The following is an 11489-nucleotide window of genomic DNA, read 5'->3' as shown; positions in this document are numbered from 1 at the left end:
CCCCGGATCCGCCTCTATTTGAAGGGTCTGGAACGGCATGGACCCGCCTCCGTCGTGACGTACATGGCCATATATGGGAGGCAGGAAGCCCTAATATGGCAAGACCGGCCTGGAGGACCCGGAGTGACGTGAAGCCCCCTCTCCAAGAACTGTAGGCACTGCCATCCCGCAACCTGGGCCCCACGCCTGCTCCCGCACCCTAGGTGCCCAGGCTTCGAGGAAATTTAGTGCTCAAGCCGCAGCCGAGGACTCCCGGACCGAAGCTGCTCAGTAGTTCCCGGCGTTGCCCCCGCCTCTTCCCTCCGCCTTCTTCCCTCCTCCCGGAGCCGGAAGCAGCCAGGCCTTATCGGGGCGCTCCAAATAAGGCGCTGCCCAAATAAGGTTTGTTCCGGCGGGGGATCCTTCCTGCTCCTTATATGGCGTTTCCGGGTCTCTGCTTTCTGCTCCCTGGCTCTCTCCCTCCTCCCTGGTTCCAAGCCGGGAGCCCAACGCGCGCGCTACAGCTGGGGACGCCCAGGCGGGGAGGGCTCCAGGCGCACCGCGGTTCCCCGGCGGGGACTGGGCTGGGAAAGCCCGGGCCCTGGGCGGGGGCGAGGGCGAGGAGGACTAGAGTTCTGCCACCGTCATCCAGGGCTCGCCCGCCCACCTCTGGGACCGTGGGAGCCGGGCGGGAGCGAAGGGGAGGAGTGGCTGGGCTGGCCAGGGCAGAGGCCGCCCAGGAGAGGCGGGGCCCTGACCCCTGGCCTCGACCAATGGCATGGTGCCTTTCCAGGTGTCGCGGTGGAAACTGAGGCTTAGAAAATAATAGCCAGATGGTTCCTGTGCAGTGCGATGGGCCACCTGCTTCTCCTCCATCTGCCAATGGAGTGGGGTTGTTGGGGCCTCGGGATCCCTCTCCGCCATCAGAGAACCAAAAGGCAATTCTCTGGTTCCCTCTGGGGAAGAGCCCACGCTTGGGTGGCTGGACAAGGGAAGCTGATTGTCTCTGGAGAAACCTGAGTCCTGTTCCCACTAGGAGCTAGTGGTCCTTGGGATGGTGGGAGACTGACCCACCTTTAACCAGAACAGGTGATCGGGGGCCAGAAGTGTGGGAATCCGAAAAGGAGGCCTCCATACGGACTGTCTGGGGACCCCCGGCTGGCGAGAAGAGAGATCTGCTTAGCGAGCTGGTGCTGCCCTCTGGAGGTCCCCTCTCCAGCTCGGTTCCCCCGGCCCCTGGCCGAGTAGGCTCTTCGCCGCCTTCTTGCTCCCCCTCCCAGCTCCTGTGCTGGGCGCTGCGCCAGGCGGGGGGAGCCTTAGACGCAGTGAGCACTAACTGAGCAGGCGCCGCAGCCTGGGCTCCCCCTGCAGTCCCTGGGGAGCCGCCCCAGCCGAGGCTCGCAACTCCCGGGCGGGGTAACACTCCCCTCCTCCAGCCAGGCCAAGGGCGAGGGTGGGAGGAGGGGGCGGTTAGGCTGGCAAGGTTCCAGCAGGTCTCCTGGGAGCTAGACGCAAACGGGGAAGCCCTCCCCGTTGCGTCCCCGCTCCCCCACTCAAGTGCGCACCCAAAACAGAACGGGGATTCCTGTTGGGGAAGGCTTCTGCTCTAGCTCTGAATCCAGGGGAGGTGGTGTTTTTCTGAATTTAAAAAGAAAGCAGAAAGTGTGTGTGTGGAAGGAGGGTGCTGACGACATTGGGAGGGAAGGGGTGGGGGCGGGTTAGGGTCTCCCTGAACCCAAACAGCTTCAGGAAGTCGGGGTTGAGGGTGTAAAATGGGGGAGGAGGATGTAACTATCTTCGGCTTCATCCCTCTGTATTCTACACACACACAAATCGGCTTAGGGAATCCAGCAATGAACCAGGGCACCCTTATCTCTGTTCTCTAAATCTGAGCTCCCCAACCCAAACGCTAGGACCTGGTGGGGACCCACTCCAAGGTACCGAGTTGTCCATTAGAAGCAAAAGCCTCCTGCAGGGCAGAATGGCCAGGCCAGTCAGAGTCAGATGTGTTAGGTCTGAATGCCCATTTTGCTACTTCCTGGTGGGGTATCTTGGCCAGGCTTTTCTTATCTCTCTTCAGCTGTAAAACAGATCTAATGTTAATGATGGAAGGATTGTTATAAAGACTGAAAACTTACATGGACTTCCATGTGTGAAGTTCCAAAGCACAGTGCCTGCCTTGCAGTTGACATTCAGTAAACAGTGGCTTTTGCTGTTTTCTGGGGCTTTTGACCCACTGGGGTTGCCCACAGTTCACCCACCCATCCTCAGCCCCCAAGTAAACCCCAGTGACCATTTTCTGAAAAGTTGTACAGAGAAGGAGAAACATTCCAATCCTAACACAGGGGCCATTGTCCTGAAGAGCCCATCTTAATCCTCCTTGCTGCAGTAGAACATTATTTCATAGAGCGGAATTTTTTTCAACCTTGACTGTGCACAAATGGAGCTCTGAAAAAGAAAGGTTTTACCCTAGGCTAACCGAATCACAATCTTCCTGAGCTCATGAGAGCCAGAACTGAGCAGAGACTTCCTAGGATCCTTTTTCTGTCTCTGGGGAGCTACCCAGGCTCTGAGAGTATATTCCTCCCCCAGCCAGGGCAAACTGGTTCCCCTATGATTCTAATGTGGAAGTTGACCCACAGGATCTTCAGGTCCTCACTGAAGCTGTGCACTCAGAATCCTAATAATCTACATCTTTCGCTTTGTGTGTCCAACCGTTCTTTTCCTAAGTGCTCCCAGTCAGCTATTTCCTTTGGAGAACCACCCCCAATCCATATGGTTGAGGGAAGAAAACCCCATCCTAGATCTAGGTGAGGACATGTCACCCCTACCTGGTCATCCATCTAGGATGCTTTCTTCCAGCAGTCCAGGAGCATTCTATCTCCCTAGGCATAGCCACTGCATCAGGATGGGCACATGACCCAAACCAGGCTAATGAGAGACTCTTCTAGGACTTTTTCTGGAACTCTGAACAATAGGAATTCTCTTTCCCAGATGGTACTAAACCAGTGGAATGTAAGCCTGGAAGCCATCTTGCCATCTGACCTGGAGAGCTTACCTGAGAATGAAGCCCATGCAGAAGAAATTAAAAAACAGATCCACACCCAGAGAGTAAATCTCTGGATAGAGTCGGGGCCTTTGAGTTACACAGGTTAATAAATTTCTTTTTTAAATAAAGCTTATTTCAGTTTCTATTACAACCCAGCAGGTTCTGATTAAAACACCCATTATCCACAACAACAGTAAACTTTTTTGAGGACTTTCTGTGGATAAAGGCCTGAGGCATAGGCTCCTGCTGCTGAGAAGCTTACAGTTGGGTAGAAGGGAACCTGGACTCCATGTTACAAGAGAATTAAGATTAGGCAGCAGCCCTGAGTCTGGGACTCTCAGACCTTGTCCATTGGGTGACTGATGCCAAAAGCTCTAGAAAAGGTGAGAGGCCCTCAGAGGGTCTGCAGGTCTGAGCCGATGTCAGTGCTCAGACTTTCCTTGCAAACCATAGAAGAGGAAGAGTCAGAGGTGAGAGCAGAACTGGGCTGGTCCATGGCAGCTGACGCTAGGAGAAAGTCAATGGGAACCATCATGTCTGACCCAGGGCTGAGCAGGCTGTAACTCTCAGAGGAAAACAAGCCCCTTTTTCCATCGCCACTTCCTCCTCCCCACCCCAGGCTACGTCAGCACCCACATGTGCTGCTCGGATAGTGGTTTGCCACCACTGTGACCAGCCCAGGGCTCAGGAAGTGACTCTTGCTTTGGTTCTGCCTGGGGTGCCTGTCACACTTTCCGATGGTTGATCAGCTCTGCCGGAAACATGGAGGGCCTGGCCTTCAATGGGTCTGGGGGCAGCTCTGCTCCCACCCCAGGGAGGGTCTTTGGGCACTGAGAGAAGAATCTGAAGAGGCCAGGTATGGAGTGGCACAGAAGATGCACTGAGGCGGGGCGGGAGCAGGGGGACGGGGGAGAAGTGGAGGCATGGTGGAAGAGGGGAAATGAAAGAGAATCACCCCAGAGTGCTCCGGTGGGAAACCATCCTATTTCCTCCAATTTCAGATGGGAAAACTGGGTGCCAGAGGAGATCCTGAGCCCTAGGACAGGTGGAGAAAGACAAATTCTGAGACAGGCCCACACAGAGTGATGCTGAGGCCTGAGGAAGTGGAGGGTGCCCTGGGCCCTGAAGAGGTGCCTGGCTGCACCCTCCAGATGGGATCCAGGGCTACAGCGAGGAGTCCATGTAGGATTTGGTCCAGGTTGGGGATCTGCCTGTGAGAATCAGGGTCTGGGCTGTTGTCCTTAGAGTCTGCACGAGGGGTCATGTGCCGGACAGAGTTAGGTAAGGCCTGAAGTGGAAGTCACGGGACTGGCACAGAGGGACCATTAAGGGAAGAGGGAGTGGGTCAAGGTAGGTGAACATTTCGGCATACTGGGTCCTCTCTGCCCTGCAGAATCAGGAAGAGGCTGCTGTCCCTGGACATCAGTCCCTTTGCCCTGCGCTGAGTGGTCCCTCTCCCAGGCCTGGGGTCAGCGGGATCCTGGGCTCAGAGGACAATCCATCCTTCCTTGCTCCCCCCACCCCCAGCTGAGTGTGCAGCAAAGCTGGCTGCAGAAATCTCTGGAAGCTCGTTGGGCAGGCAGAGGGAGGGGAGTGTTACATAAGAACCCACTGATGTGCAGGAAGTCTAGAGCAGCCTTTAGATTAGAAAGGCAGCGTTCCCATCCAGCCCAGAAAGGCAGGAATAGCAACGGCAGTTATTTCTGGCCCCTCACCACCGCCCAGCGCCAGGGCTGCTCAGCTTCGTGGCGGGTGAGCTTGGACTCTGCAGACCTGTGGGGAGGGCAGAGGGAGGGCAGGTAGCCCCTGGGTTTACCCCGCTCTAGCACTGGCCTCACCGTCCCCTCCCCCTAAACACTGGGATGCGGAAATCAGTGGTGATGCTTGTTTCCTCTGATTTTCCTCAATCTCTAGATGCATTTCCTATCCCCACCCCCACCCCCCAGACACATTTACAATGTGACAGGATTCATACTAAACACTTGACAGGTATTTGTCCTTACAATGCCTTATGAAGTAGGTTCCATTCTCACTCCTGTTTCATTGATGAGGAAACAGGTTCAGAGAGGGCAGGCAACTTGCTCAAGGTCAGAGAGCCCAGCAATGGCAGAGCCAGGATTCCAATCCAGACAGTCTGGCTTCAGATCTGTCTGCCTGAACCCCAGTTCATCCTAAGAACTGTTTTCTGGGGCCCCAGAATGAATCAGACAAAGCTTTCATCCTACCGGCACTCTTGAGTCAGATCGAATAGCAGGGGCAGACATGAACACGTCGTTTCAATTCATTCGTTCGGCAATTACCTATCACACATCTGTTCCACTCTGGGCATTAAAGATATAAGGAGCAGTAAGGTAGATTCTCCCTTTTTTGCAGGTCATAGCTCAGTAGGGGAGACCAACAAGTAAACAAGCAATTTCCAGTGTGCGGTGTGCTATCCTGGGGGAAGCACAGTGACTGGGGAGCCCTTAATCCAGCTCCCACCCACTGAAGTGGTTCTCAGGCAGTCAAAGAGCCAACGCACCATTTTAAAATAATTCCAGGAGGCTGGGTAGGGGAGGACTGGTAGTGAGACCAGCCAGGAAACTGTGTAGTCATCCAGGAGAGAGGGTAAGGTCTACATGCCTCAGGGTCAGCTATCAGAGACTCTTCAGGGACCTCCCAGTCAGAGAGCAAGAAAAACTGACCCCCAGATTTACAGACAGGCCTCTCAGCCCAAGGTACATCTGTTCCCCGTGGTACTGTGGCAATGGGAAAGTCAGAGAGGTTGGATGGAAGAGTCTTCTCTTTTTCCTCCTCTAATCATCCCCCTAACTGGTCTACCCTTATGGAAACACTGCTTTTTACTTATTTATTTATTTAGCTGTGCTGGGTCTTCATTGTGGCACGCAAACTCTCAGTGGGATCTAGTTCCCTGACTGGGAATCCAACCTGGGCCCCTTGCGTTGAGAACATGGAGTCTTAGCTACCGGACCACCAGGGAAGACCCAGGGAACCTGTTTTAGGGCAAAGTCAAAATGAGTGCCTAAAGAGGAAGCTGGCACCCAGAAGCAGGGAGAAGCACTTGCATCCAAATTATCACACTGACGAGTAGCGATGAGAGGGAGGACAGTTAGCCCCAGTGCCCAGGAACATCCACAGAGGGGTCTTCACTTCACTCTGGGCAGAGACCACACTTCTACTCTATCAGCAAAGGGAGGGACTCTTCGGAACGGAAAGGATTTGTTTTCCCTCTGGTCAAGCTACAGAGAGAGCTATTGTGGCAGGATGACGATGTCTTTAGGCTGACATTGGACTCATTGTTTTTTTTCAAAAATATATTACAGTAAAATATACATAACATAAAATATCCCATTTTAACCATTGTAAGTGTCCTATTCAGTGGCATTCAGTTATATGTGCAGTGCTGTGCAACCGTCACCAGTATACATAGGCAGAACTTTTTTATCATCCCAAACAGGAACTCTGTACCCATGAAACACTGGGGATAGGGAAACATAAATTCTCTATCCTGTTGCCTCCTCTTTGGCCCCTGGTAATCCCTATTAGAGTTTCTCTATATATAAATTTGCCTAGTCTAGGTACCTCCTGTAAGGGAAGATATTTGTCCGTAATATTTGTCCTGCTGTGCCTGGCTTAGCATAATGTTTTCAGGGTTCATCCATGTTGTAACATGTATCAGAATTTCATTTCTTTCTAAGGCTTAGTGAGTATGTATATACCACTTTTTGTTTATCCTCTCATCTCTTGATGGACATTTGGGTTGTTCCTACTTTTTCGACTATTGTGAATAAAGCTGCTATGAATATTAATGAGCAACTATCTGTTTATGGATTCTGTTTTTATTCATCAGGCCTCTCAGCAGTTACCAAATAGATTAAAGTTAGATTTAAGAAGGACTTTCTGGTTTCCTACTACCAGCGACCTAAGCAGCAGCATCTCCTCCTATGGATAGTTCCGATAACCTGAATCTCTTCCACCCCCTCTAATCCATCCCTAGGCTGAGGTAGTGCCCAGAATGGCTGCACCATCGCAGGAAAGAGGCTTCACAGGGGTCACTCTGGAGTCATACCTCTGGATGACTTATTTTTAGTAGCTGGGTGGGGGTTTCACTGTCTTCTCTTGGGTTCTGGGTACGTTTGCCACCACTACCCACCCCAGACCCAATGTTCTCCTTTCCCTGGCAACATCCAGACTGTCTCCCTTTTTCTCTCCCAGGCTAAATTGGGAGTGTGAAGCTGCTCTTCTTCCCAATTTAGCTTTTGAATTAAAGTGAGAAGTGAATGTGGCTGGAAAGCTGGCTCCCATCTGTGTGTGAGAGAGAGAAAGGCAAAGCAAGCGAGCATGAGCACATGCCAGGGGCCAGGGCGAGTGTAGGTGGCCCGGGCAGCTGCTTAGTGCAGACACCCATCCTCAGGTGCCGGCAAACAGCTCCGCAAAGAGATGCTGAAGGTAGAAGGCTGGTGTTTTTTTGGGAGAGGAAGAATGCTGCAGAGATGTCATTTGTACATTCCAGAAAAATGTGCTGAATTATTAGAGTGTTCCAGGCCCTGTACTAGATGCTGGGGAAACAGTGGTGAACCAGGTAGGCCCATCGCCTATGCCCGGGCTTTCAGTCTAGTGGGGACACATGGGCACTGATGAAACAGGGTGATATGTGCTGTCAGGGAAGAGAACACGAAGAGAAGGCCACGGGGCCCTGGACCAGGTGCAGTGTCACATCTAAGCTGAGACTTGAAGAACATGCAAGACATTACCAAGTGAAGGAGGAGACAAAGAGCACGTGAGCAGAGGGCACTGCGTGTTCAACAATTTGGGTGGGCCTGGTTTCCCCGAAGGAGGGTGCTGGCCCCCCGGGAAGCCCACCAGGTGGGCTCAAGAGGGCTAAGAGCTTCCATTTTCTCCTCTTCTTCCAGGGAGAAGAAAGCCAGAAGAGAATGCCAGGGCCAGAAGTCTGGGAGCACATGAGTCCCTTCTGCTCAGGCTCTAAAATAGTTGAAGCAGGGGGAGGAGGGAAGCCCCAGGTCTCCTTCTGAGTTGCCACTTAGAAAGCTGGACCCGGCAGGTCCAAGATGGACATGGAACAGAGGAAATGGGATCTCACTTGCATCAGAGGAGACAAAGGAATCAAGAAGGGTCGCTGCTTGGTTTAGCTTACCCCATCCTCCCCCTGGAGGCTGTCTGAGTTGTCTCTGGGGAACCCGTCCTCTTCTCACCTAATGGCAATGAATCATGATCTGGTGGAGATGGGGAAGGTCGAAATCTTGGCAAAGAAAAGAGGAATAAAGGAGCTCTATGGGGGCCATGCATTTCTCTGTCAACTCTCAAGTTCCCCAATGACAGGCACGGCTAAGGGATGCTGGTGTAAAACTTGCCATTAATATTTCAGGCAGCATTATTTATTGATTACTCATCTGGCTGGGACAAAAGAAGAGGGTAATTCATTAGGTGTGCAGGGCTGGTGGGGTCAGTTTGGGAAAGAGGTCAGGCAAAGGTAAGTCATTCAGGAGTCAGCCCTGGCTGCTGGAAAAAATACCCTGGGGTTCCAGGGTCTGAAGATTAGGGTCTTTGTCTCCTTTTTCAGCTCTACAGTACCCATGATGAAAATAAGAGAAGGAGCAGGGGACGGGGAAACCTAGGGGGAGCCCTGGGACTACCATTGTGGCCATAAGGGAGTCAGCTCCAGGGAACCCCGCATCTAGGTAAGCGTCCCTCTCGCTCGCCTAAATTGTCCCTCTCTTAATAATATTTTAGAAGCCCAAGTTGGGTTCTTTGGGCTGTATGACCCTCCTAGGGTCAGCATGGCAATTTCCTTGCTCCCAGGAGGTACTTCATCCTTCCCCAAAGGGAGTACTGCTTGCTGGGTCTGACTATCTCCTCTGCACACAAACTGGGGTTGGAAAGTGATTGAGAATTTATATCTGCCTATCCACCCACAAGGATGCTCTCTTCATGAACCTCCAACTCCAGGGACTGCGGTGTAAAGTATTCTGCTCAGCGGACCTTAAAATCCCACTGACTGCTGAAGGAGACTTTCCCCCGGCAAGGGCCGGGGAATCCCACACTGGGGTGAGCTGCGCCACCTAGTGGGCTTTTTCCTCCTTGCAGGCATCCTTCTCACCCATCACTGCCTCCAGCCTAGATTTGCTGACAAGCTGTCAGGCAGAACCCAAATGGCTCTAAGACTTAAGGTGTCCTCCTCCTTTATGCAGGGCTGACCCAGCTCAGAGAGGGGAAAACTGGGGTTAGGGGGAATCTGTGACAGAGATAATCACGTACTCGCTGGTATTTAAGGCAATGGGGAAGACAGCACTTTGGCCTGGAAATAGTCTCTCCCTATTATTCTGAATGCCACATATATGAGGACCAGAGGCCCCCAGAGACCCTCCCTCCTCTACCTAACCTCCTTTCCTCCAGGCTGAGCAAGGCTGGGCTCAGCTCTTCTGATCAAGGAAGAGCTGGCATAGGCTGGAGCTGCTGGCTTTCCTCTGACGTCATAGCCTGGAAATCACATTTTAAGCAGGTTCTCCTAGTGTGGGGCACACACAAGGGAGGGGAAGCAGGATGAAACCACTTCATGCCTGAGGACCGTTTTAGCCAGGGACCTCAGGCTTGGAGGGCTGCCCAGTGTCCCCAACATGGTCTGGGCGTGGGACACAGGGCTAGACCTCAGCCCCCACTTCAAAGCTACTCTCTCTCAATGCCCAGTGGGTTTCCAGGCAACGAGCAAGTGCCCTCCACATAGCTCCTGCCAGACATCTCTGTCATGACTTCCTTTCCCCACTGCCCTGGCCTAGAAAGATGTACTAAGGTGGAGGGGAGAGGGCAGGTGACCCCAGGGAATAAGACAGCAAGGGCTCATGTAGACCCAGATGTTTTTCATCAGCCTCCTCCCTCCATTCTGTTGGTCACCCTCCATCTCTCCTCTTCTCCCCAGCACCACAGGGGTCAGACCCTGTGTGGAGGTCTAGAAGACAATGTTTCCATGGCAACGGACCAGTGAACTTGGAAATCTGAGCATCATCTGTTGACACAGGGAAACCCAGATGTGCAGGGAGAGCCTGGAGATGTGGAATCTGACAGTCACCTCCTTGGCCACTGGTCACTGTGGATAGAAATGTGTAATCTGAGTGTGAGTTGGGTGAGTGTGTGTGTGTGTGTGTATGTGTGAAATGCAGCAAATGGGATTTAGGTTAGAGAGGCCTAACCTGCTTTCCTGGCCATATGGTAGCTGCTAGCAGGAGATGCAAGCAACTTACTCTCTGGAGATCTTTCTAGAACAAGGGAGTCTCTCACCTGATTTCTACTCTGACGCTTCCTCTCCTTTCTGATAGAAAAAGGGGCCAAATTGCCCAGAGGGCAATGGTGAAAGGAATGCCGTTCAGAGCGCTATTGACTGGAGAATTTCAGGAAAGATGAAAAGGGCATCTCACACGCCTCCCTCCCCCTGCCCTCGCTCTCCACGAGCACCTCAGTGCAGAAGCTTCTTGGCCAGCTGGCTCAAGTTTGGCAGAAGGACATGCACCCGTGATGCCAGGGAAGGGAGAGGAAAGCCTGGTGTAGGGACATTTTGCCAATCCTGAGGTCCAGGGCCTGGAGCTAGGTCTCCACTCTGATTCCTCCATTTTCCTTCCATAAGGCTGAGCTGCTATTTCTCTAGCTTCTTTCAGCCTTCCTTCTTCCCTCACTTCTTCCCCCCTCCCTCTCTGCTCTTTTCCCCTGTCTCTTCTGATACTGCCTCTGCCACCTTTTCCCTTCTCCAGGCTTCTGTTCCCACCAGTGGTGCCCCTGGTGACCTAGGCTCCACCTCCCCAGAACTTGACCCCAGGCCCTGCAGCCCCCCTCCTCCACTCCTCCACCCCAGCCCAGCAGCTCAGGGCTCCAGCCCTCCTTCCACAGGCCACATGGGCATGCCTCACTGGTTCTGGCCTTTGGGTCTCTGTCTGCCTTGTTTGTCCCCAGGGTCAGATGTGAGCCATGAGGCTGGTTCCACATTTTTGTCTCTCCCTCCATCCCACCTAGATCCTCCCTTCAGTGTCTGGCTCACTGTCCCTCTCCAATGTTTTTTATTTTTTAGCCTTTCGAGGCCACAGCGATCCAATCCCCAGGCTCTGCCAGGAGCCCCCAGTATCCCATTCTTTTTCCTGGAGCCTCATCGTGATCTTTGCCCCCAGAACTTACACCCTTGCACTTTCTGTGAGGTGCCAGAATGGGGAGGGGTCTCCGGTAGGATTCTGAGGGACAGGACAACCTCTAAGGGTGGTCCCTTGCCCTTCATAAGTCCTGGCTCTTTCCAGCCCCCTGGCTCTATATTGAACCTCCAAGCCATCTTCCCAGATGGAACTACTTCAAGGCTATCTCTTGAAGATCAGATCTCTCGAGTTCGAGTTCATAGTTTGACTTCTTCTCCCCTCCATCCCACAGCTGAGCCCTGGCTTCTCACTTGAAGTCCTTCTCACCTGTG

The 11489-nt window shown here is 53.0% G+C and overlaps 1 long non-coding RNA gene across 1 annotated transcript; it reads left to right on the top strand.

Moving 5' to 3' along the window:
- Positions 1–3891: 3891 nt before the first annotated feature.
- On the top strand, positions 3892–11476 carry LOC139184172 (uncharacterized). Its single transcript, XR_011567702.1, has 3 exons — positions 3892–7808; positions 7942–9094; positions 9963–11476. It is a non-coding gene; the product is annotated as an uncharacterized lncRNA (long non-coding RNA).
- Positions 11477–11489: the final 13 nt, after the last annotated feature.

This window comes from Bos indicus, chromosome 7, assembly GCF_029378745.1.
Source record: "Bos indicus isolate NIAB-ARS_2022 breed Sahiwal x Tharparkar chromosome 7, NIAB-ARS_B.indTharparkar_mat_pri_1.0, whole genome shotgun sequence".
Taxonomy (NCBI): Eukaryota; Metazoa; Chordata; class Mammalia; order Artiodactyla; family Bovidae; genus Bos; species Bos indicus.
Note: the sequence above shows the minus strand (reverse complement) of the source record. Positions and strands in the feature narration are given on the sequence as shown.